This window comes from Coffea arabica, chromosome 6e (assembly GCF_036785885.1).
Source record: "Coffea arabica cultivar ET-39 chromosome 6e, Coffea Arabica ET-39 HiFi, whole genome shotgun sequence".
In the NCBI taxonomy this organism is placed as follows: Eukaryota; Viridiplantae; Streptophyta; class Magnoliopsida; order Gentianales; family Rubiaceae; genus Coffea; species Coffea arabica.
The window spans coordinates 42,752,617-42,780,138 of record NC_092321.1 but is presented as its reverse complement, the minus strand read 5'-3'; positions in this window follow the sequence as shown (position 1 = coordinate 42,780,138).

The window sequence follows — 27,522 nt, the reverse complement described above, 5'->3', positions numbered from 1 at the left end:
TCCTCTGTAAATTTTCATGCAAAAACTCGCATGGGAAGTCAGTTAACAAAACCATTGAAGTTCCAAGAATTTCCAAGGCAAATCTGCCTTGTACTTCAGTTTTCCTTTTCTCAAACATTTGGCCAATGAACATTCCTCAAATACGATTCATTTATGAGGACAAAGTCTAGGAAACATCCAAAATATGTTTGATAGGTGATTAACACCAAGGATTTCGAATAACAAGTTCCCAATCAAGATTAGCTATAGATCAGTCCAGAATTAGGGTTTTCTTTCACGAAGATAGATCTGAAATTCGGCCACATCTCACTCAATTCAACTCAGAATTGAGCGTGGTCAGTGGCGTTGAAAATTACATTCATAAGGCCACAATTTCTTAGAAGGAATTGTTTTAAAATTCTGTCCACAACTAGTTCATATATGAGCATCAAGTCTCGGCTCAAAACAGGGCTTCCCGTACAGACGGGAAACAGAACTGGCAAATTTATAAGGTTGGTATGGCTCACTCAGGTGGAATCAGGGCATGCATTTTATACCGTTAGAAAACTGGAAGTGTCTAGTTTCTAATGCCGTAAACGGAACACGATTTCAACATCGGAATAAAGAGTTATGGCCGAAACAAAATCACTGCCAGAGAGGCTCTGGTTACGTTTCCAGTTTTGCTACATTTTCGAAATCTCAACTTTTGGCCAACCAAATCAAGTGATTTTTGGTGGAAACTTTCCACACAACCTATACAACATATATACATCAAAACCAAGTCAATTTAGCCACAAAAAATTGCACCAACAGGTGCAGCAAAGCAGGGGCAGAATCCAACATAATTAACATCAAATCTCATCAAATCAGTTCATCAAGCCATTGTGGGATTTCCTAGAGCCCAGTCACAAGATTTCCAACAATATATAGCTACCCATGTGAATCTGTGAGCTCATAAGTACAAGATAACTTTCATAAACTAAGATTTAAGAGGTTGATCGTTGTTTACCTTAGTAGATGACTAAACCACGAATTTTTGGTCCAGTGAAGCTCAAGAAAACCGTGGAAAGGAAGCTCTTCTCCTATCTTAATATGATCACCAAGTGATTTGCAAGTTGTGGTAAAATTTTGAGATGATTTGGACCAGAAATGAGTGAGTTGTTGAAGAGGTTTTGGCTTCTTCTTCCTCCTCTTTGTTGGCTGGCTGTTTGAGTGAAGAGAGAGAGGGAGTTGTGCTGAAAATGAAGCTTCCTTGAGAAGCTTAAGTGTGTGGCTCAAAATACTCCAAAAGTCAACTCTCTCCTCGCGCGCACATGCGCCCGTTTCGTGCTCGATTTCTCTCGAGTTTGTTTCACTTGTGCACTAAACCTCTAATGCACTTCTATTCATACTATTATCATTCACTCTTAATGGTCTAAAAATAAGGGTCTAAAGTCTCTCAATTAATCGCACACGCGAAAACGCGTACTTCCGATTTGTGCGCGATAAAGTGAAAATTCCAAGAAATTCTTATAACGATAGTATCACTAACTAATACTTAAGCACTTAAACATAAAAATACCTATTTTAAGACTAATGTACAAGTCTCCAATTTTCCAAGCTTATTGTATCCTTAAATCGAATATTGCTTCCAAACGCGAATTCACTATTCTCACTAAACGAACTTTCCAAAATAAATTTTTGTAACAAGTCATTTTAAAAATACATGTAAGCCATAGTTTCATGTAATTGGGTCTAAAAAGGTTGGAATAAAATATTCGGAGCAAACGGCCAATTAAATATTTAAATAAGCCAGTAATAGGAGTTTAAAATAAGTAAATTTGCGGGTCCTCACATGAGTCTAGTATTACTTCTTCAAATCTCCAATAAATTTGTATCAGTGCATCTTTCAAAAAACTAACGACGCGCGAGTGGTATGCACTTAATTAGAACTCATTCACCTTTAATTCGTCAATTAACTTTTCTTAATCTACTATCGATCATTCTAAATTTCCCCAAGATAATTACACTCTCGAATAGAACATCTCCTCGAAACACATGTACTCAATATTTCTCACTTAAACGAACCTCCGAAAATTAAATTTGCTAACGGAACGTTTTAAAAACATAAGGAAGACATTGTTCCATATGAATGGTGTGAGAACCCGAAATTTTCTTATTTTCTAGACATTATTTCAATTATTTGCACAAATTTTCTATATTTTCTTTATTATGAAAAATTTCTAAATAATTTTTATGAGTAAATATAGTTTTTAAATCATTTTTCTAGTATAAGTTAGTTCAAGAGATATTAGGAGTGTATTTTGGACGTGGGACCCGCTAGTGCGTTAAGTGCGATAAATTCGGCCAATTAGGTTAAGTTTTGCATAAATGGATTAAATTACTAGGTGTTAGGAAATAATTAGAGTGTACCTAGATGGATTAACCTTGGAGAGACAAAAGGATAAGTTTAAAACCAAAGGTGCCATGTGTCACTTTCTTATTCAACTTGGACTTTGACTATCTTACTTTACCTTTACTAAATATCAAAATTGACCCAAAATCATTTTCATTTCTTAGCATCTTGGCCGAGCTTCATAGGGAGGAAAAGAAGAGAAAGCTTCAACTACTTCTTCCATTTCTTGCACAAATTTTGTGATTCAACCACCAAAACTTTAAATCGCTCCATAAAAATCCTTTGCTAGGTAGGATTAAAGAAGATGGTGGAGTTGTTTTGGAAGAGGGAACCCTAAGCTACTACCTTTTTTGAGGTGTCAAGGTATGTTGTGTAGAAACTCATTGTTTGTTCCTAATAATGATTTATTAGTGACTTATGGTAGCTAACTAAGTTGTTTTGTGGAAGATTTCATGATTTTAGTAGAGTTTGATAAATTTCTGATTTATTAGTGATTTTTCTGATTTTCTATGATATTTGTTGGTTGGCCATGGATGATGGCTTGATATGGTCTAAAGTGGAGATTTGGTGTGTTAGTTGTAGTTATTTACGAAAAATTTCAGCTTTGTGCAGAAATTTCAGTTTTAGGGTTTCAATTTGGGGCTTTTCTAGAGTTTGTGTGGAACTCTTGATTTGGCTAAAATTAAAGGGCATTGTAACCCTAATAAGGTGTACTGAATAGCTTATGAATTGTAATTGTAATTGTGTTGTGTTGGATGAATATAAATGGTTATTTGTAGGATGGAAAATCTGAAATTCTAGGGGAAATGCTGTCCAATTCTTAAGTCTAGGTGATTTCATGGTATTGGCTTGTTGTGAGTGGAAATGAGTGACTTTGGGAGTTGTCTAGACCTTTGGCACCAAATGTTTCTTATTTTCATTCCGAGCTCTATTTTGGCCTTGCATTAGTAGTTAATTGATTGGGTTTATGACTCGTGTTCGAGTCTCATTGTGTTATCTTGATTGTTATAGGGCGTGCCGGTGATCCAAGGCATACGTCGATGGAAACTTGTGAAATTTCTTTGTTTGAAGTGGTGAGTGTACTACTCACGTGATTGTTATTTCATGGCTTCATTGTACTTGAAATTTATGATTGGACTGTTTGTGATTACTGTGTATGCTAGATGAGACGAGGGTGTACTTGATCACTCTCGTACTCTATGGCTTATTTGACCGTTTACTATATCACATGGAATTCTCTTGTTAATACTTTAACTGATGTCGTTTGGACGTGTATCCAATGACCATTACTGTTACCTCTGAGCTCAACTTCATTGGAAGTCAATTGACTCGAGCTAGTACGGACTTGGTCGAGGAAAATTGACAAGCCATGGGGACTGTTTTGAGGAATCTATGGGTATGAAACTCTTGATTCCGGTATACTCGAATATTACCATTTCTGTTCTGCTTGGTGTTCGGGCCCGGTACGGGGTGTGTGTGGTGGACGGAAATCGGAGTAAAGTGGAGTCTATGGTTATGGTTAATCTTTATACATTGATGGAGAGTCAATGAGGTGAGATCAAGTATGGCAAAAGAGGAAAAGGGCTCTTGAGAGTCGTCCGTATCCTTTTACTCTCATTTGTTGTGTGGTGTTAGTTTTGCTCACTTGATGAACGTATTTGAATTGAGTATCATTGTGTTTATGTGCTCCTTGAATGCTTGAGTGATGGTACTTCATTGGGCGAAAGCTCACTCCGTTAATTTTGTTTTCCTTACAGGGAACAACCTTTTGGACCTGTGATTTTGAAGAATGAGTTGAGCTAGTCTAGATATTTTTGTATAGCTCCTCAGTGGTTGGAAACCCTAAATGTACCTTGATTCAAATGTTTCCCTTTTGATTTATAAATGTATGAATGTGGTTTATAAAAGTGTGTAATCATGTTCATGTGTTATATTTGGTTTGTAAATGTCCATTTTCTAGGGTTATATGAAGTAAATTGAATTTGGTTTGGTTTTGGACAAACGTGGAATTTGAACGACGAAAGGAAAAATTTTGGCGGGAAACTGTGCAGGAGAATCCGGTCGCAAATCTGGCCAGTTCTTGGCCGGATTGCTGGTCAGATTGACAGGGGAGTTTTTGGAATCCGGTGGAATGGCTACTGCCAGGAATCCGGCCGAATTGTGACGTGGCAGTCACTATTCACTTTTCGTTTCGATTTTTTTTTTTTTTTTTTCGTTTCGTGGTTGTTGAATCGTTTAAGCACGCTAATATATTTCGAAACATTTTAGTTGTGTATAACCATTTTTGTAGTTCTTACGAGAGCTGGACAGGCAATTCGCTAACCCCTTTGGTACGCCTTAGGGGAAGGTGGGGCTGTCACAGTTGGTATCAGTGCCTAGGTTAGAAGTGACTTGGGCGAGTTAGAACTGTGTTTCTTCGGACTTGTGAGGTTTGTGTTAAGGTGTCATTAAGTGTGACTACCTTGTCTAAGATGTGAACCTTTGCTATCCTTATTGGTTACGGCTGGAACCAGTGGAGAGGGCGGAGGTGAGCCACCTTGGAGGGGCCCACGAGTCATCGATTAGCAAGAGATGCCGGGAGGTCCGATCCGGCTTTGGTATACTGCTAGTTGGACCCGTCGCTGTAGGCGTTGCCAGAATTACTCTTACGCTGACCATGTGGTCGTGGCGGTACTGGATGAAAGAAGAAGGCTTTGACGTGCTGCCGCCAGGGATCACACTGAGATGCTTAGACTGAGGGGCATCATGAGGATGCAAGCAGATCGGATTGGAGAGCTCCAGGGGGACATAGCCATGGAGCAAGAGCGAACGAATGCTCTGAGGGAGCAGTTGCAAGGGGTTAACAACCGTCTCACGAATGTGGTCCGGGAAGTTAGAGATCGTTCCGGCATCATCATTAATGAGTGCAAGGCGCTAATTCAAGGAGTGATTGGCGCCATTGCGCAAGTGGAGGCTTCTAGTGATGAAACACCTGGAGAAGGGAGTACCCCTAGTTCTAGCCAAGGGGGAGAGTCAGTGGGTTCCATGGGGAACTAGGCTAGAGCTCTTTTGAGCTAAGTTTTGATTCCGTGGGAGGAGTAATTCAGGGGAATAACTTTTAGCTAGCCGTTTTTGTATGTTTGGACTAGCTTTGTACATATCACTTTTGATGACTCCGTTATCTCATGGAATTTCTTTTGTTTGTATCTAGCTGGCTGTTACTGTGTAACTTGTTTGATATGGTTGTGTTATATGTATATATATGTTTGATTTATGAGTAGCTCCTGTTCCTTGTTTATGCTTACATCTATCTTTAATGTTATATTTATGCTTCAACCCTAGATTGGTTAATTTCGATGGAGGGAACCCGTAGTGGACGGGGTCGTGGTCGCGGAATTAGGCAACCCTCGAATGAAGGGGGTAACCAAGAACTAATACTTGAACCGAATCCAGAACCTAGGGTCGATCCAAATGTTCAAGTAGCAGCAGCCATCCAACGAATGACCGATTTGTTGGCTCATGTCGTGGAGCATCAGGGTCAAAACCCTAATCCCCAACCCAGAAACCCTGGGAACCCTGGTAATTACGTGGAGAGCGAGGATAGGGCCCTCGAAAGATTTCAGAAATTTTTCCCACCAAAGTTTAATGGCGGGCCAGATCCAGATGTGGCCGAGAGATGGTTGAAAAAGATGGTGGACATATTTGCTGCCCTGCACTACGCGGAAGAGAGGCAGGTGACTTTCGCTGTCTTTCAACTGGAAGGGCAGCCCGTTCTTGGTGAAACGTAATAAGACAAAAATGGGAAAGAGAATAGATGCTAAGGACGTGGGTGAACTTCATGAGGGAGTTCAACGCTAAGTTTTTCCCTCCTCTGATTCAAGAACGAAAAGAAGATGAGTTTATTCGGCTCCGCCAGGGGACCCAAACCGTAGCTGAGTATGAGAGCCAATTCACTCGATTGTCCAAATTTGCCCCCGAATTAATTGTGACCGAACAGCGAAGAATAAGACGTTTTGTTCAGGGACTGAATGTGGAGATCCAGAAGGACTTGGCTGTAGCCCAAATTAATGCTTTTAGTGAGCCGTGGAGAAGGCTCAACGAGTGGAAAGCGCCAGGCTACAAGTGAGAAACTTCCAAGCAAAGAAGTGAGGATTTCCTGGCAGTAGGTCAGGGCAGGGAGATAAGAGTACCCCTCCCAAGTTTGGAAGGGGAATTGGAGGAGGAAGACTGTCGGGAGTGTCAAGAGGGGCCCCGTCAAGAGGTGGCCAATTTGGGCGAGGCCAAAGGGGAGGTTTCCAAGGAGGTTCGGTTTCTGTATCTCGCGGTCCCTGCGGGTATTGTGGAAAGCCAAAACACATGGAGGATAATTGCTGGAGGAAGGAAAAAAGGTGTTTGCGCTGTGGGAGTGCAGACCACCAAATAGCCAATTGCCCAGTTCTGCCACGAGATGGTCTACCACGAGACGGAAAGGGAAGCCAGCAACCGACGAGGACCAATTCTGGACCAGCTTAGGTGGAAGGGACCAAACCTAAAGTGTCGGCTTGAGTGTACTCGCTAGAGCCACAACAGGTCCCTGACTCTTCTGAGGTCGTAGAAGGTACGATCCCTGTATTCCACCGATTTCTGAAAGTTTTAGTAGATCCAGGTGCCACTCATTCATTTGTCAACCCCGATTTCATGTGTGGAATAGATATAAAACCTGCTAGTTTACCTTATGACCTAGAAGTTAGTACTCTTATGGGGGAACACCGTTTGCTCACTAGTATGGTCTATAAGAATTGTGAAGTTTGGGTAGGAGAGAGGAAATTGTTAGGGGACTTAATAAGTTTGTCCATTAAGGGGTATGATGTAATTCTTGGCATGGATTGGTTAGCTCGGTATAACGCTCAACTCGATTGTAAGAGAAAAGTAGTAGAATTTTGTATTCCTGGGGAGGCGACCTTAAGGTTAGATATAAGGGGTAGGTTAGCCTCATCTGCCTTGATCTTGGGTATTCGGGCTAGGAAATTACTAAGTAGAGGGGCGCAAGGGTTCTTAGCCTTTCTAATCAATACCCCCACCGATAAATTGAAGGTAGAAGATGTGCACGTGGTGAAGGAATATCCAGACGTATTTCCTGATAAATTAGTAATTCTACCTCCAGAGAGAGAGATAGAATTCAAAATTGATTTGTTACCGGGAATATCACCTATCTCTAAGACCCCATATCGGATGGCCCCTGTCGAACTTAGGGAGTTAAAGTTACAGTTACAAGACCTATTGGAACGAGGGTTTATTCGTGAAAATGGATCTCCTTGGGGAGTCCCTGTGTTGTTTGTGAAGAAAAATGATGGGAGTTTGCGGATGTGTATAGACTACCGGGGGTTGAATAATGTAATGGTTAAGAATAAATACCCACTGCCCCATATTGATGAATTGTTTGACCAGTTGCAAGGAGCAGTGGTCTTTTTGAAGTTAGACCTCCGACAGGGATACTATCAATTGTTGATTAGGAAGGAGGACGTACCAAAAATTGCCTTTAATTCTAGATACAGGCATTTTGAATTCGCAGTCATGCTCTTTGGACTAACCAATGCCCCTGCTGCTTTTATGGATTTGATGCATAGAATTTTTAAACCCTACCTGGACCGATTTGTCGTTGTGTTTATCGATGACATTTTGGTTTATTCAAAAACCCGAGAGGAGCATGAGCAGTACCTACAAATTGTCTTACAAACCCTAAGAGAGCATCAATTGTACGCAAAATTTAGTAAGTGTGAGTTTTGGTTGGAGAAGATTTCTTTCTTAGGGCATGTAATTTCACAAAAAGGTATCTCTGTTGCCCCGGCGAAAGTAGAGGCAGTGACTGAATGGAAGAGGCCAAAAAACCCCACTGAGATTCATAGCTTTCTAGGGTTGGCTGGGTACTATAGGCATTTTATTAAGGACTTTTCTAGACTTGCCAGCCCTTTAACCGACCTGACGAAGAAAAATGATCGTTTTGTGTGGGACACTAGATGTGAAGCTAGTTTTCAAGAATTGAAGAGAAGATTAACCATGGCCCCCATTCTAGCTTAACCTAACCGAATAGATAGCTTTACTGTTTATACTGATACCTCGAGGGAAGGTTTGGGGTGTGTGCTGATGCAAAACAAGAATGTGATATCTTTTGCCTCTACGAAATTGAAAGCTCATGAGCTGAACTACCCAACCCACGACTTAGAGTTAGTTGCAGTTGTTTTTGCTCTGAAAAAATGGAGACACTATCTATACGGGGTAACTTTCGAGGTTTACTCTAACCATAAGAGTCTTAGATACCTCTTCTCGCAAAAAGAATCGGCGATGGATGGAATTTCTGGAGAATTACGATTGCACCATCAACTACCACCCAGGAAAAGCTAACGTGGTGGCCGATGCCTTAAGTCGAAAGGCTCAAGTTGCGGGATTAATGATTAAGGAGTAGGACTTGCTAACATCAATTAGTGAATGGAACCCTTGTCTTGGCAATAAGAAGGTGATTTTTGGTAACATTAGAGTGACATCCACTTTACTGGAGAGAATTAAAGAGGCCCAGAAGGAAGATTTGATGGTAAGAAAGTGAGGGGAAAAAGTGGAAAAGGGAGAAATGTCTGATTTCAATCTAAGTCCCGATGGAGTTTTGAAGTATCGCAATAGAGTGGTGGTACCCAAGGATGAAGTATTGAAAAGGGAAATCTTGGAGGAAACTCATCGGTCAAAGTATACAATCCATCCAGGTAGTAGTAAGATGTATCGGGACTTGAAAGGGGCCTATTGGTGGGACAACATGAAAAAAGAAATTGCCCAATACGTGCAAATGTGAGAACCCGTAAATTTCTTTATTTCTAGGCCTTATTTGATTTATTTGCAAGCCTTTTATGCATGTTCTTTATTAGAAAAATTTTCTAAATAATGTTATTGGGTAAATATAGTTTTTAGATGATTTTTCTAGTATCAAATAGTTTTTGAGAAATTAAAAGCGTATACCGGACGTGGGACCCACTAGTGCAAAAAGTTCGGAAAAATTCGGCCAACTAGGTTAAGTTTTGAATACTGAATTTAATTTACCGGGTGTTAAGAGATAATTAGAGGAAGCTATTTGGATTGGTGTGAGAGGGAACAAAGAGATAGAGATTCATTAATTAGGTGACAAGTGTCACCATAGGGTTGGTAGAACTTTTTGACCATTATTTCTTGTTTTACCCTTTGACTTAAATAAACCAAAAAATTGCCAAAAATCATCAAAAATCATCAAAAATCTTCATCTTGTGGCCGGCTCTCCCTCTCTCTTTCTCTCTCTCTCTCTCTAAGAAAAAGGAAGAAAACTCTCCAAGCTTTGCTCCAAATCATCAAAACCAACCATTGATTCTTGTTTTTGCTCCATAGAAAACATTAAGGAAGTGATAGTGAGGTGTTGTGTGGAGTTATTTGGAAAGCTAAAAGGACTTGTTGCTCTCTCTCTCTTGTTTCTAAGGCGAGTCATGAAGAACCACTCTCCTTCCTCTAATGATGCTTAATTTATGCTTAGTGGTGGTATAAGATGCAACTTTATGGATTATATTGTGAATTTTGGTTGGATTGATGAACTTTTATAATTTTTGGGGATTTTTCTGTTTTAATATGAACATGATTGTGTGGCAATATATGATGATTGTAAATGATGTTTAAGGACTCTATGAGGTGGAAAAGTGGATAATTGCAATCAATTTCTGTTTTGGACCAAAAATTGAAAAGTTAGGGTTTATGAAGTTACATTCTGCCCAGTTTGTAGCTCCTAGTTAGAAGCCGAATTGGCCTTGTCTTAAAACATGAAAGTTGTAGGGAATGACATTTTAGAGGTGTCTACAAAATTTCAGGTCAATCGGAGTAGCGTAACTTGAGAAAAGTTGAAATTACCCTTGCTGTTCTGGTTTTACCCGAATTGGAGAATTGCTTCGGTAATTGGTTATTTTGGTTAGGAATGCTTCCGAATTGGTTGTTGAGGCCTTCTAATAAATGTAGCCCTATTTCTTAGCTTTCAGCTGGTTTTGGAATTTCTGGATTTGGACTTGGATAGCCTGATTTATGATGTTTCCGCTAGAATGCGTTCTGTGAATCTGTTTTTGTGATTCTGGTGTAGTATCTTGCATTTTTTACCTGGTTACACTCGAAACTGGGTTGAGTGACCTTCTGTAGTATTGTAGCCCTATCTCTTAGTTTCGAAACGGTGGGACTTCCACCTTCATCCGATAATCGTAGTGTCTTTGGTGCCATTACCGTAAAATGAGGTCAAAAACTATTTTTTTCCAGGGTTACAACTAGTTTCATTTCCGGATTTTCTGGTTTTCCCTAATGCTTGTATATGCTTAAGGAACCCTATTGGGGTCGTATTTGGCATTGGTTTATGACTCGTTATCGAGTCTCATTGTACTTGTTTGCGTGTTTTAGGGCGTGACGGTGGTTCACGACGTTCCTTTGACGGAAGTGCATGAAATATCACTTTCGAGCTTGGTGAGTGTACAACTCACTTATATGTTACTATATAGCTTTGATACTTGAACTTGATGAGTTGAATGTTAATTGATTGAAGTGAGAGCGTACTTTATCAGTCTCACTTATTGTTTATCAGGTTATTGGAATGTTACATGAAATGAAAAATACTTGACTTGGTGGCGTTTGGACGAGTATCCAACGACCATGCTTGTTACCTTTGAGCTCAACACCTGTGGCCAGTTACTCGAGTCGGGCTGGCAAGGGCCTGGTCGATTAGATAACGAACCACGGTAGTCTGTTTTGGGATCTTTGGGTATTGAGACCCTCGGTTCCGGTATACTCGAGTAATACCATAGTGCAAGTGTTTGGATTTCGGGCCCGGTAGGGGTATGTTGGGTGGAAGGAATGGAAGTAAAGTGGAGTCTACGGTTGGTTACTTTTAAACATTGACGGAGAGTCAATGAGCTTCGATCAAGAATGCAAACGCGGAGAAAGGGCTCTTAAGAGCCGTCCGTATCCTTTTATCACCACCATTAATGTGTGCCTTTGTTTACTTTTGATATATTGAAATGAAAAGCTTGATGCTTATATGAACTTGGTTGCTTGAGTAGTATTATCTCACTGGGCAATTAGCTCACTCTATTCCTTTTGTTTTCCTTACAAGAAAATAAATACTTTTGGACTGCAATTGATAATTGGTTGCCGAAATGAGCTAGTTGGACATATCTTTTGTATTGCTCATTTATTGAAACCCTAAATGTACTTTTGGGACCGTTTCCCTTTTGATTTGGCAAACCAGACTTGTATCCACTTTTGAATACTTTTGTATGCCACTTTAGCTTGTAAATGCTAAGTTTCAAGATGTGAATGTTTGCTTGATATTTGGTTGGGTTCTGACGGGTCAGTTACTATTCATGGCTGACTCCGGATTTCATTTTTTTTATTTTGGGTTATTTTGACATTTTCACTTGTTTTACGCGCGTTTGTAAGTTCCGGAACGCAATAGATCGCTCTAACTGCACCGTTAGTCCTGGCGAGAGCTGGGCAGGCAGTCCGCTAACCCCTTTTGGTTCGCCTTAGGGGAAGGTGGGGCTGTCACAGCAAACTTGTCTCATCTGTCAGCAAGTTAAGGCAAAACATCAAAAACCATCTGGATTGTTACAACCCCTTGAGATACCCGAATGGAAGTGGGAAAACATTACAATGGATTTTGTTTTGGGTTTGCCATGAACACAACGAGGACATGATGCAGTTTGGGTGATCATCAATCGATTGACCAAATTAGCCCATTTCTTACCGGTAAACATGAGGTATTCCATGGATAAATTAGCTCAGTTATATATGGATGAGATTGTAAGACTACACGGAGTCCCTGTGAGTATCGTTTTGGATAGAGATCCTCGTTTTGTGCCTAGATTTTGGCAAAAATTTCAAGAAACCTTGGGGACCAAACTCAACCTTAGTACCACTTATCACCCCAGACGGATGGACAATCGGAACGAACCATTCAAACCCTTGAAGACATGTTACGGACTTGCATCTTAGATTTTGGGGGTAATTTGTGACAGCCCCACCTCTCCCTAGGGCGAACCTTAGGGTATCAGCAGACTGCTTGTCCAGCTCTCGCCGGGGCTCAATCGATCAAAGTACTAATAACTCAAATGAAGCGAATGAAATATCTTCCATGCAAGGGAATGTAACCCGAATTTAAAACATAATCACTTCACCAACAATCCAAAAGCTCAGTATACATATAGCCAAATGTCAACTTACCACTCCACACATAAACTTACATAACATGAGTCGAACCTATAGGTTTAAGCTTACAGAAATCAAAAGTAAGGTCTACTTAAGCAAAAGGTTACAATCTCAAATACAAGTCCAAAATAATGTAAAGCTAAGAAAGCTCTTGATCAAATCCATCCCCGATCTGTTAAGGAAAACAAAGGGAGTGGGGTGAGCTAACGCCCAGTGAGGTTCCAAGTAAAACAAGTAAACACATAGCCAAATAAGGTCACAAAATAATTAAATAAACACCGTACAGTAAGATAGTAGTTTAATCACAGTTCAATTCAAGGATACTGGTGACTTTCAAAAGCCAATAACCACTGGAGCTTGATAATAACTGGATCCGTTGACCCTCCGTCAACGTTTGTATTCATAGAATGCAAGTCCGTAGAACACCGCTTTCACCAATCTCTGTCCACCAATCAACCCCCTACCGGGCCCGCACGCCACAAACAATAGCTTGGTAATACTCGAGTATACCGAGTTCCAGTGTTCAGTAAACAGTCCCCTAGGTTTATCGGCCTTCTCGACCAAGCCCTTGCTGGCTCGATACGACCGATTCACCTATGAGGTTGGGTACCCAAACAGTAGCAGTAGTTGATGGGATATCACCCAAACAATTCAAACACAGTCATACATAGAGATATCGCATCTCATAATAGCAGTATATAGAGCTTCAGTAGAAAACAAGGGAGGTCGAGTGCGATTAAGTACACGCTCGCGTCCATTTTATCAAAACAGTATTTGGCTCCAACAGTTATAAATCAAGTATTTCAGATATTCAGTTATTTCACATAACAAGTAGCAGGTAGTGGAACACTCACCTATCAAGCAAAGTAGTAGTCAAACGTCAAGTATCTTGGTTACGACCACCTTCGTTTCCCAATCCTAGGGCAACGAGTGAAATCGTTAACATTCGAGGTTCATTTTCCACTCAAATGCAGGCTCATTAAGAGACCAAGTGAGTGGTTAAAGCCATACAATTCATCATGTAAATTTAGCCCAAAATGCAGTAAACGTTCATGAGAAAATAAGTTTAACAAGTGCAAGAAAGTTGGCCAAAAGAAAAGTTTTTAAAATGTTCTTCGCCGGGGGGGGGGGTGTAAAACTGTCGCGCCCGCGCAGTCTTGGAAAAATGGTCATATCTCACTGCAGGAAGGTTGGAATTAGGTGCCGTCAGCGGCGTTGGAAACTAGACTCGAAGGGTTTTCCAACGATACCAATTAAACACTCTAGTTCATCTCCTAGCAGTACCAGTAGCTCGGACAAGTTGGCTAATTTTCCAACCCTGGATCAGCCCTAACCTCAAGCAAAACTACATGAGTTCTTGGTGCTACCTTCATTTGTTTGTGTTCAAATTCACCCAAATCAGTCCTCAAATGTTCATGTACAGGGATTCAAGTCACCTAGGACCTTTGGAGTTCCAAAAAGTAACACATAAACATGATTGAGAATAACTATAGCAGCCTAGCCATCACGGGAAACCAAACCAGTCCACTATAAACCAAACCACCACTTTACTTGCTCAAATTTCATTTCAACTCACCCATGAGCTTAACCAATGTCTAGCTATGTTTATTAGGCTTGATTAGGGTACAATAAAATTACAAAATCAAGGAGAAACCCTTCCTTCAAGAACCGGTTAGCCATGGCAAAGAAAACAGTCCACACTTTCTCATATTCACTCAACCTTCACCCTCTCATGGTTTCCCTTAAAACAACATATCAAGTGGTAGATCTAACTCAAAAGAGGTTTAAAACATGTTAATACCTCATAAACAAACATGAACAAAGGTTAAGCATTTCATCAAACACATGGTAGGCATACCAACAAACTTAACTACTACTTGTTTAATTCAAGCGATTAACCCCAAATCTCAACCAAAACAACTTGTATTTTACCATTAAAACTTAAAGTAGATGATATAACATTATAACACCCAAATTTAAAGGTCATTTACCTCTCTTACAAGTTGCTTAAGTGACCAAACAATCCACCAAGATGGAAGCTTCAAGCTTGGAACAACCACTAGGATTGAAGGAAAGTTTCTCAACTAACTCAAGATCTTTCTCTTTTGATTTTTGCTCTTGATTTACTAGGGTTAGAAAGCAAGGAAAAATGGAGTTTCTCTCTTCCTCTCTAAGCTTCAAGAAATTCGGCCACTATAAGAAAAACAAATAGCCAAGCTTAGCTTAAATTGTCTTCTAACCTTTGGTCAAACAAAATACTTGGCTAGGGTTTTGCCACATAGCCCACTTCTTAGCCATAACTTCTCTTAATCTTTTGACTAATGATATTTCAACCCTTCCAAATGTAGCAATACCTATTTAACACCTCTAATCTCTCATATAAATTCCCTACCACATATAATTACTACTTGGCAAAATGTAAGTGGTGAATTATTTAAAACCAACTCAAGAAAATGTTTTACTTCAAGTAAAAGGAAATGAAATGTAATGCATGGGAAATGTTGTAACACCTAGGGAATATAATACAATGGCATATAATAAATGGTCTAGATCATAGAATAATGCATGTAGTTAAGGAAAATTATGGTCTAAAGTGAGGGTTCTCACATAATTGGGGCCAACATATGACTTTAGTAGAGTTCGCCTACAATAACAGTTACCATTCGTCCATTCAAATGGCACCGTATGAAGCCCTCTATGGATGGAAGTGTCGCTCACCGATTTATTGGGATGAAGTAGGGGAAAGAAAGGTTCTAAATCTAACAACTATTCCTTGGATGGAGGAGGCATAAGAAAAGGTTAAGTTGATCCGTCAAAGACTCCAAACAGTTCAAAGCCGACAAAAGAGCTACACGAACAACCGAAGAAAAGATTTGGAGTTTGAAGTTGGAGACCATGTTTTCCTTAAGATCACACCACTACAAAGTGTCACTGCGGGTAGAGGAAAGAAACTTCAACCTCGGTTCGTAGGACCTTATACGATTCTTCAACGAGTTGGGAAAATGGTGTACCGACTCGAGTTGCCGCCAAGCTTATCCCGAATTCATGACGTTTTTCATGTCTCGATGCTCATCAAAAAAATCCTCCATGGTGGCCGGCCCTCTCGTTCTCTCTTTCTCTCACTCTTACTCTAAGCATAAGGAAGAAAACTCTTCAAGCTTGCTCCAAATCATCAAAACCAACCATCCAACCTCGATTTTGCTCCATAAAGCCACTTAAGGAAGTGTTGGTGAGTTGTTGTGTGAAGTTATTTGGAAAGTTAAGGTGACCAATTGCTCTCTCTCTCTTGTTTTTAAGGTGAGTTGTGAAGAACCACCCTCCTCCCTTAATTGATGCTTAAATCATGCTTAGTGGTAGTATGAGATGCAAGTTTATGGATTATTTCTTGATTTGTGGTTGAAGTGATGAAGTTTTATTATTTTTGGGGATTTTTCTGTTTTAATATAAGCATGATTGTGTGGCTATCTATGATGATTGGAAATGGTATATAATGACTCTAGGAGGTGGAAAAAGTGATTAATTGCAACCAATTTCTGGTTTGGAAGAAATTTCAGAAAATTAGGGTTCTTGTGGGAGCATTCTGCCCGAATTTTTAGCTCCTAGTTAGAGGCCGAATTGGCCTTGACTTAAAACATGAAAGTTGTAGGGAATGACATTCTAGAGGTGCTTAAAAAATTTCAGGTCAATCGGAGTGGTTTAGAATGAGAAAAGATGACATTACTATTGCTGTTCTGGTTTTACCCGAATGTAAGAATTGCGCCTGTAATTGGTTGTTTTGGCTGGAATTTATTCCGAATTGGTTGTTGAGGCCTTCTGATGAAATTTATCCCTGTTTCTTAGCTTTCATCTGGTTTTTGAATTTCTGGATTTGGACTTGGAGAGCCTGAGTTATGATGTTTCCGCTAGAATACGTTTTGGGAATCTGTTTTTACGGTTTTGATGTAGTATCTTGTATTTTTGACCTGTTTGCACTCAAAACTGGGTTGAGTGACCTTCTGTGATGTTGTATCCCTATCTTTTTTCTTCGAATTTGTGGGTCTTAAAACTTCATCCGATAATCGTAGTGAAATTGGTGCCATTACCGCAAAACGAGGACAAAAACTGTTTTTTTTCAGGGCCAAAGCTAATTGCATTTCCGAATTTTCTAGTTTCCTTTAATGTTTGTATATGCTTATGGAATCCTATTGGGGTCAGGTTTGGCCTTGGTTTATGACTCGTTATCGAGTCTCATTGTATTTGTTTGCATGTTTTAGGGCGTGACCGTGGTGCACAACGTTCTTTTGACGGAAGTGCATGAAACCACATTTGCGAGCTTGGTGAGTGTACTACTCACTTGTATGTTAATATATGGCTTTGATACTTGAACTTGGTGCTTTGAATGTTAATTGCTTGAAGTGAAAGTGTACTTTATCACTCTCACTATGTGCCTTATATCCTTGCTATCATGTGATTGAAATGTTACACGAAGTGTTACTTGAAATGAAAATACATGACTTGGTGTCGTTTGGACGAGTATCCAACGACTACAATTGTTATCAATGAGCTCAACCCCATTGGTAGTTGATTGAATCGAGCCGGCGAGGGCTTGGTCGTGCCAATTGATGTGCCTTGGGGAAATGTTTTGGAATCTTGTAGTATGAGAAACTCTCGATTCCGGTTTACTCGAGTAATACCAAAGTGCACGTGTTTGGATTTCGGGCCCGATAGGGGTATGTTAGGTGGAAGGAGTGGAAGTAAAGTGGAGTCTACGGTTGGTACTTTTGAACATTGACGGAGAGTCAATGACGTCCGATCAAGAAATGCAAACGAGGAAAGGGCTCTTGAGAGCCATCCATATCCTTTTATCATCATATTTGACGTGTGCCTTTGCTTATTTTTACTATATTGAATGAAAGCTTGATGCTTATATGCACTTGGGTGCGTAAGTGATAGTATCTCACTGGGCAATTAGCTCACACCGTTCCTTTTGTTTTCCTTACAGGAATATGACTCTTTTTGGAATGAATCTTGATAGATGGTTGCCGATTGAACTAGATGTATATCTCTTTTGTTTTGTATATGAAGTGAAACCCTAAGTGTATCTTTAGGGCCGTTTTCACTTTCAAGTTGGCAAACCGTGTATATATTAAGTTTTTAGAACTTTTGTATGTCACTTTGGATTGTAATTGCTCAAGTTCAAGATGTGAATGTTTTCTTGCTATTTGGTTGGATTCTGACGGGTCGGTTACTATTCATGACCGACTCCGGATTTCATTTTTTTTATTTTGGGTTATTTTGCCATTTTGACTCGTTTACGCGCGTTATAAGTTTCGGAACGCAATAGATCGCTCTAAACTGCACCGTTAGTCCTGGCGAGAGCTGGGCAGGCAGTCCACTAACCCCTCTGGTTCGCCTTAGGGGAAGGTGGGGCTGTCACAGGTGGTATCAGAGCCTAGGTTTGAATTAGCCTGGGTGTTATAGGAATGCTTGATTTGAGGGTTTATTGTTTATGGCCTTTAAGATTGTTTATGGTTAATTGCTCTTTTGGTGTAGGATGGACGGATCTAGTGGACCGAGTGGTGACCCTGCAGGCGAGCGACCTCGTGTAGCGCTCCCCGTGATACCCTACTAGATACGGCCAGGAGGTGCCGTCGTACGTTGGAGTCCGTCTAATCGCCTCCGACGCTGTGAGTGTAAACATAAGTATGCCTATCCTAACGCTCTGGTGTTTGCTCTGGATAAGGAGCGTAAGGAGTTGGCCGGAGAGAATGCTCGACTTGAGGCCGAGGTGACCCAACTTAGGGCGGCCAATGAGAGACAGGCCGAGCGCAATGAGGGTCTGAAGTACGACGTGCTTGATGCAGAGGATAGGGTTGATGACCTCTGCACTCAGCTGAAGGAAGTCCAAGAGCGCGAGAGTAAGCGAGCTCGCAAGGTGAAGGTTCGAGCTGCATCGATCCTGAATCTTTGCGCGGACGTGGTTGAGGGCGTGAGTGACGAGGACTGGGGTTGGATCCACTCCGTCGGGTGGGTCTCATAGCTCGTCATCGGTCTAGGTTATGACTCCTAGAGTTGTTTTGGATAGTTTTGGTTTTGTATATAGGGCGGATAGAGAGAAGGGCCTTAGCTAATCATTTTGTATGGCTAGATTAGCTACGTGTATATTTCTTTTGATGAGGCCATTCCCTTGGGGATTGTCCATGCTTGTACTTGACTTGACTGAACTTGACTTGACAGATTGTATATATGTGTGTTGTTTGCCTTGTTTGGAATGTATATATTTGTTTGGAAAGTTTTGAGTTTACTTACATGCATTGTTTTATATTGGTTTAGTACCATTGTCTAGACCAAGTAAAGTTATGGAAGGAACATGCAGTGGACGGGGACGTGGACGCGGACATAGACAATCCACACCGGATAGGGGTACTGGGGAAACCTCTACTGGACCTAACCCTGACCCCAATGTGCAAATCGCTGCCGCTATGCAGCAAATGACTAACTTCCTGGCACAAGTGGTGCAGCAACAAGGCCAGAATCCAAACCTTAATCCTGGAAACCCTGGCAACCATGTCGAGACTGAAGACAGAGCTCTCGAACGCTTTCAAAAGTTTGCTCCACCCAAGTTTATTGGGGGGCCAGATCCGGATGTTGCCGAGCGATGGCTCGAGAAGATGGTCGATATTTTTGCGGCCTTGCACTACACCGATGAACGGCAGGTGACTTTTGCCGTATTCCAGTTAGAAGGGGCGGCCCGTTCCCGGTGGAACGTCATACGCCAAAAATGGGAACGGGAATAAACGCCCAGGACTTGGGTGAATTTTATCAGGGAATTTAACGCGAAATTCTTTCCTCCTCTAGTTAAGGAGAGGAAGGAAGATGAGTTCATCCGACTCCGCCAAGGAACTCAATCGGTGGCTGAATACGAGAGCCAGTTCACCCGTTTGTCCAAATTCGCGCCTGAGTTGATCATGACGGAGCAACGGCGAATTAGGCGTTTCATTCAGGGCTTGAACGTCAAAATCCAAAAGGATCTCGCAGTGGCTCAAATCAATGCTTTTAGCGAGGTCGTAGAAAAGGCCCAAAGGGTAGAGAGTGCTCGATTGCAGGTCCGGAACTTCCAAGCGAAAAAGCGGGGCTTTCCTGGAAGCAGTTCTGGACAAGGGGACAAAGGTACTCCTTCCAAGTTTGGACGCGAGCTGGAGGTGGGCGACAGTCAGGTTCCGGCAGGGGGGCTCAATCTAGGGGCGGCCCAGCCGGGAGAGGCCAAGGTGGAAACTTCCAGAAGGGCTCAGGTTCGGCGTCTCGTGGACCTTGCGGGTACTGCGGAAAGCCGAATCACTCTGAAGACAATTGCTGGAAGAAGGGAGGTAAATGTCTGCGTTGCGGAAGCGAGACCACCAGCTTGCTACCTGCCCACTCATAACGCAAGACGGAAGGGGAACTCAAACCACGCCAAAAACCAATACGGGACCGAATAAGGGGAATGAGGCGAAACCTAAGGTGCCAGCTCGAGTCTATTCCTTAGAACCTCGACAGGTCCCAGATTCCTCAGAGGTCGTAGAAGCTACGATCCCTATTTTCCACCGTTTTGCCAAAGTTTTAATTGATCCTGGTGCCACTCATTCCTTTGTTAACCCTGATTTCATGTGTGGCATCGATATAAAACCTGCTAGTTTACCATACGACCTAGAAGTTAGTACACCTACGGGGAATCAACGGTTGGTTACTAGTATGGTTTATAGGAATTGTGAAGTGTGGGTAGGAGAAAGGAAATTGCTAGGGGACTTGATAAGCTTGGTCATTAAGGGCTATGATGTGATATTGGGTATGGATTGGCTAGCCAGGTACAATGCCCAACTGGATGGTAAAACAAAAGTGGTCGAATTCCGCATTCCTGGTGAGGCGACCTTATGGTTGGATATAAGGGGTCGGTTAGCCTCATCTGCTTTGATTTCGGGCATTCGGGCTAGGAAATTGCTAAGTCGAGGGGCGCAAGGATTTTTGGCCTTTTTGATTAACACCCCCACAGATAAGTTGAAAGTGGAGGATGTGCCCATAGTGAAGGAATTTCCGGACGTGTTTCCTGATGAATTAGTAGCCTTACCTCCGGAAAGAGAAATTGAATTCAAAATAGACCTGCTACCGGGATCCTCACCTATCTCAAAAACACCATACCGAATGGCTCCTGCCGAGCTCAAGGAGCTAAAGTTGCAATTACAGGACCTTCTGGAGCGGGGATTCATTCAAGAGAGTGGGTCTCCTTGGGGAGCTCCTGTACTGTTTGTGAAGAAAAAAGATGGTGGTTTGAGGATGTGTATTGATTATCGGGGCCTGAATAATATTACAATTAAAAATAAGTATCCACTGCCCCATATCGATGAGTTATTTGATTAGTTGCAAGGAGCGGTGGTTTTCTCGAAACTGGACCTCCGCCAAGGGTACTACCAGTTACTAATCAGGAAGGAGGATATTCCGAAGACCGCCTTCAACTCGAGATATGGGCATTACGAGTTCGCAGTGATGCCCTTTGGACTAACCAATGCTCCTGCCGCCTTCATGGACCTAATGCATAGGGTTTTTAAGCCCTACCTGGATCGATTTGTAGTGGTCTTCATCGATGACATCCTGGTCTATTCCAAGACCCGTAAAGAGCATGAGCAACACTTGGAGACTGTCTTGCAGACCCTGAGAGACCATCAACTGTATGCCAAGTTCAGCAAGTGCGAATTTTGGCTGGAGAAAATTGCTTTTCTGGGGCACGTAATTTCTCAAGAGGGTATTTCAATTGACCCGGCGAAAGTAGAGGCTGTGACTAATTGGAAGAGGCCAGAAACTCCCACAGAGGTCCGCAGCTTTCTAGGACTGGCTGGATATTACCGGCGTTTTATCAAGGACTTCTCCAAACTAGCCGGTCCTCTAACCGATTTAACGAAGAAACATGGTCGGTTCTTATGGAACGTCCGAAGTGAGACAAGTTTTCAAGAATTAAAGAAGAGATTGACCATGGCCCCAGTTCTCGTCTTGCCAAATGGAGGTGACAGGTTTGTTGTGTATACTGACGCGTCACGAGAAGGTCTGGGTTGTGTACTAATGCAAAACCGAAATGTGATCTCTTTTGCCTCGAGAAAGTTAAAACCCCACGAGCAAAATTATCCGACCCACGATCTGGAGCTAGCTGCCGTTGTTTTCGCTCTTAAAAAGTGGAGACACTACCTATATGGGGTAACCTTCGAGGTTTACTCCGATCACAAAAGTCTGAGGTACCTTTTCTCACAGAAGGAATTAAACATGAGGCAGCGACGGTGGATGGAATTTCTGGAAGATTACGACTGTACCATCAACTACCATCCAGGAAAGGCGAACGTGGTGGCTGATGCCCTAAGTCGCAAAGCTCAGGTCGCGAGTCTAATGATCAAAGAGTGGGAATTGTTAGACTCCGTGTGTGAATGGAAACCCTGCCCTGGGAGCCATAAGGTGATTTTTGGCAATATTCAAGTGACTTCCACTCTCTTGGAGAGAATTAAAGAAGCTCAAAAGGAGGATCAGATGGTACGGAAGTGGGAAGAGAAAGTGGAAAAAGGAGAAACCACTGATTTCAATTTTGGTCCTGAGGGTATTTTAAAATACCGAAACCGAATAGTGGTGTCGAAGGATGAATCGTTGAAAACGGAGATTCTAGAGGAAGCCCATCGATCCAAGTATACAATCCATCCGGGTAGTAGTAAGATGTATCAAGACCTGAAAGGAAATTATTGGTGGGACAATATGAAGAAGGAAATTGCTCTGTACGTGCAAAAATGTCTCATATGTCAACAAGTGAAAACAGAGCATCAAAAACCATCGGGCTTGTTACAACCCCTTGAGATACCTGAATGGAAGTGGGAAAACATCACCATGGACTTCGTTTCAGGTTTGCCGCGAACGCAGCGAGGACACGATGCCGTTTGGGTGATCGTCGATCGATTAACCAAGTCGGCCCATTTCTTACCGGTGAACATGAAGTATTCCATGGATAAGTTGGCTCAACTGTACATGGACGAGATTCTAAAGCTGCATGGTGTTCCTGTAAGCATCGTCTCTGATAGAGATCCCCGGTTTGTATCTCGGTTTTGGCAGAAGTTCCAAGAAACCCTGGGGACGAAACTCAACTTGAGCACGACCTATCACCCTCAGACGGATGGACAATCGGAACGAACCATTCAAACTCTCGAGGACATGTTACGAACTTGCATTCTGGATTTTGGAGGCAACTGGGGTCAACACATGACCTTAGTAGAGTTTGCATACAACAATAGCTACCATTCGTCGATTCAAATGGCTCCATATGAAGCACTATATGGACGAAAATGCCGATCACCAATTTATTGGGATGAAGTTGGCGAGAGGAAGACACTGGATCCAGCAACTATTCCTTGGATGGAGGAAGCTCGAGAAAAGGTCAAGTTGATACGGCAACGACTCCAAACAGCTCAAAGCCGACAAAAGAGCTACGCAGACAATAGAAGGAAAGATTTGGAGTTCGAGGTTGGAGACCATGTATTTCTTAAAGTCAGCCCTTTACGGAGTGTCACGGCAGGCAAAGGAAAAAAGTTTCAACCGAGGTTTGTCGGACCTTATAAGATCTTGCAGAGGATAGGTGCGGTAGCGTATAGACTAGAACTGCCATCAAGTCTCTCTCGAATTCACGACGTTTTCCACGTCTCGATGCTCAAGAAGTACTATCCTGACCCCTCCCATGTCTTACAACCAGAGGAGATCGATGTGGATGAATCGCTTGCTTACGAAGAAAAACCTGTCCAAGTTTGCTCCAAATCATCAAAACCAACCATCCAACCTTGATTTTGCTCCATAAAACCACTTAAGGAAGTGTTGGTGAGTTGTTGTGTGAAGTTATTTGGAAAGTTAAGGTGACCAATTGCTCTCTCTCTCTTGTTTTTAAGGTGAGTTGTGAAGAACCACCCTCCTCCCTTAATTGATGCTTAAATCATGCTTAGTGGTAGTATGAGATGCAAGTTTATGGATTATTTCTTGATTTGTGGTTGAAGTGATGAAGTTTTATTATTTTTGGGGATTTTTCTGTTTTAATATAAGCATGATTGTGTGGCTATCTATGATGATTGGCAATGGTATATAATGATTCTAGGAGGTGGAAAAAGTGATTAATTGCAACCAATTTCTGGTTTGGAAGAAATTTCAGAAAATTAGGGTTCTTGTGGGAGCATTCTGCCTGAATTTTTAGCTCCTAGATAGAGGCCGAATTGGCCTTGGCTTAAAACATAAAAGTTGTAGTGAATGACATTTTAGAAGTACCTAAAAAATTTCAGGTCAATTTGAGTAGTGTAGAATGAGAAAAGTCAAAATTACTATTGCTGTTCTGGTTTTACCCGAATGTAAGAATTGCGCCTGTAATTGGTTGTTTTGGCTGGAATTTCTTCCGAATTGGTTATTGAGGCCTTCTGATGAAATTTATCCCTGTTTCTTAGCTTTAATCTGGTTTTGGAATTTCTGGATTTGGACTTGGAGAACCTGAGTTATGATGTTTCCGCTAGAATGCATTTTGGGAATCTATTTTTACGGTTTTGATGTAGTATCTTGTATTTTTGACCTGTTTTTACTCAAAACTGGGTTGAGTGACCTTCTGTGATGTTGTAACCCTGTCTTTTAGCTTCGAATTGGTGGGTCGTACACCTTCATCCGATAATCGTAGTGAAATTGGTTCCATTACCGCAAAACGAGGACAAAAACTGTTTTTTTTTCAGGGCCAAAGCTAATTGCATTTCCGAATTTTCTGGTTTCCTTTAATGTTTGTATATGCTTATGGAATCCTATTGGGGTCAGGTTTGGCCTTGGTTTATGACTCGTTATCGAGTCTCATTGTATTTGTTTGCATGTTTTAGGGCGTGACCGTGGTGCACAACGTTCTTTTGACGGAAGTGCATGAAACCACATTTGCGAGCTTGGTGAGTGTACTACTCACTTGTATGTTAATATATGGCTTTGATACTTGAACTTGGTGCTTTGAATGTTAATTGCTTGAAGTGAAAGTGTACTTTATCACTCTCACTATGTGCCTTATATCCTTGCTATCATGTGATTGAAATGTTACACGAAGTGTTACTTGAAATGAAAATACATGACTTGGTGTCGTTTGGACGAGTATCCAACGACTACAATTGTTATCAATGAGCTCAACCCCATTGGTAGTTGATTGAATCGAGCCGGCGAGGGCTTGGTCGTGCCAATTGATGTGCCTTGGGGAAATGTTTTGGAATCTTGTAGTATGAGAGACTCTCGATTCCGGTTTACTCGAGTAATACCAAAGTGCACGTGTTTGGATTTCGGGCCCGATAGGGGTATGTTAGGTGGAAGGAGTGGAAGTAAAGTGGAGTCTACGGTTGGTACTTTTGAACATTGACGGAGAGTCAATGACGTCCGATCAAGAAATGCAAACGAGGAAAGGGCTCTTGAGAGCCATCCATATCCTTTTATCATCATATTTGACGTGTGCCTTTGCTTATTTTTACTATATTGAATGAAAGCTTGATGCTTATATGCACTTGGGTGCGTAAGTGATAGTATCTCACTGGGCAATTAGCTCACACCGTTCCTTTTGTTTTCCTTACAGGAATATGACTCTTTTTGGAATGAATCTTGATAGATGGTTGCCGATTGAACTAGATGTATATCTCTTTTGTTTTGTATATGAAGTGAAACCCTAAGTGTATCTTTAGGGCCGTTTTCACTTTCAAGTTGGCAAACCGTGTATATATTAAGTTTTTAGAACTTTTGTATGTCACTTTGGATTGTAATTGCTCAAGTTCAAGATGTGAATGTTTTCTTGCTATTTGGTTGGATTCTGACGGGTCGGTTACTATTCATGACCGACTCCGGATTTCATTTTTTTTATTTTGGGTTATTTTGCCATTTTGACTCGTTTACGCGCGTTATAAGTTTCGGAACGCAATAGATCGCTCTAAACTGCACCGTTAGTCCTGGCGAGAGCTGGGCAGGCAGTCCACTAACCCCTCTGGTTCGCCTTAGGGGAAGGTGGGGCTGTCACAGGTGGTATCAGAGCCTAGGTTTGAATTAGCCTGGGTGTTATAGGAATGCTTGATTTGAGGGTTTATTGTTTATGGCCTTTAAGATTGTTTATGGTTAATTGCTCTTTTGGTGTAGGATGGACGGATCTAGTGGACCGAGTGGTGACCCTGCAGGCGAGCGACCTCGTGTAGCGCTCCCCGTGATACCCTACTAGATACGGCCAGGAGGTGCCGTCGTACGTTGGAGTCCGTCTAATCGCCTCCGACGCTGTGAGTGTAAACATAAGTATGCCTATCCTAACGCTCTGGTGTTTGCTCTGGATAAGGAGCGTAAGGAGTTGGCCGGAGAGAATGCTCGACTTGAGGCCGAGGTGACCCAACTTAGGGCGGCCAATGAGAGACAGGCCGAGCGCAATGAGGGTCTGAAGTACGACGTGCTTGATGCAGAGGATAGGGTTGATGACCTCTGCACTCAGCTGAAGGAAGTCCAAGAGCGCGAGAGTAAGCGAGCTCGCAAGGTGAAGGTTCGAGCTGCATCGATCCTGAATCTTTGCGCGGACGTGGTTGAGGGCGTGAGTGACGAGGACTGGGGTTGGATCCACTCCGTCGGGTGGGTCTCATAGCTCGTCATCGGTCTAGGTTATGACTCCTAGAGTTGTTTTGGATAGTTTTGGTTTTGTATATAGGGCGGATAGAGAGAAGGGCCTTAGCTAATCATTTTGTATGGCTAGATTAGCTACGTGTATATTTCTTTTGATGAGGCCATTCCCTTGGGGATTGTCCATGCTTGTACTTGACTTGACTGAACTTGACTTGACAGATTGTATATATGTGTGTTGTTTGCCTTGTTTGGAATGTATATATTTGTTTGGAAAGTTTTGAGTTTACTTACATGCATTGTTTTATATTGGTTTAGTACCATTGTCTAGACCAAGTAAAGTTATGGAAGGAACATGCAGTGGACGGGGACGTGGACGCGGACATAGACAATCCACACCGGATAGGGGTACTGGGGAAACCTCTACTGGACCTAACCCTGACCCCAATGTGCAAATCGCTGCCGCTATGCAGCAAATGACTAACTTCCTGGCACAAGTGGTGCAGCAACAAGGCCAGAATCCAAACCTTAATCCTGGAAACCCTGGCAACCATGTCGAGACTGAAGACAGAGCTCTCGAACGCTTTCAAAAGTTTGCTCCACCCAAGTTTATTGGGGGGCCAGATCCGGATGTTGCCGAGCGATGGCTCGAGAAGATGGTCGATATTTTTGCGGCCTTGCACTACACCGATGAACGGCAGGTGACTTTTGCCGTATTCCAGTTAGAAGGGGCGGCCCGTTCCCGGTGGAACGTCATACGCCAAAAATGGGAACGGGAATAAACGCCCAGGACTTGGGTGAATTTTATCAGGGAATTTAACGCGAAATTCTTTCCTCCTCTAGTTAAGGAGAGGAAGGAAGATGAGTTCATCCGACTCCGCCAAGGAACTCAATCGGTGGCTGAATACGAGAGCCAGTTCACCCGTTTGTCCAAATTCGCGCCTGAGTTGATCATGACGGAGCAACGGCGAATTAGGCGTTTCATTCAGGGCTTGAACGTCAAAATCCAAAAGGATCTCGCAGTGGCTCAAATCAATGCTTTTAGCGAGGTCGTAGAAAAGGCCCAAAGGGTAGAGAGTGCTCGATTGCAGGTCCGGAACTTCCAAGCGAAAAAGCGGGGCTTTCCTGGAAGCAGTTCTGGACAAGGGGACAAAGGTACTCCTTCCAAGTTTGGACGCGAGCTGGAGGTGGGCGACAGTCAGGTTCCGGCAGGGGGGCTCAATCTAGGGGCGGCCCAGCCGGGAGAGGCCAAGGTGGAAACTTCCAGAAGGGCTCAGGTTCGGCGTCTCGTGGACCTTGCGGGTACTGCGGAAAGCCGAATCACT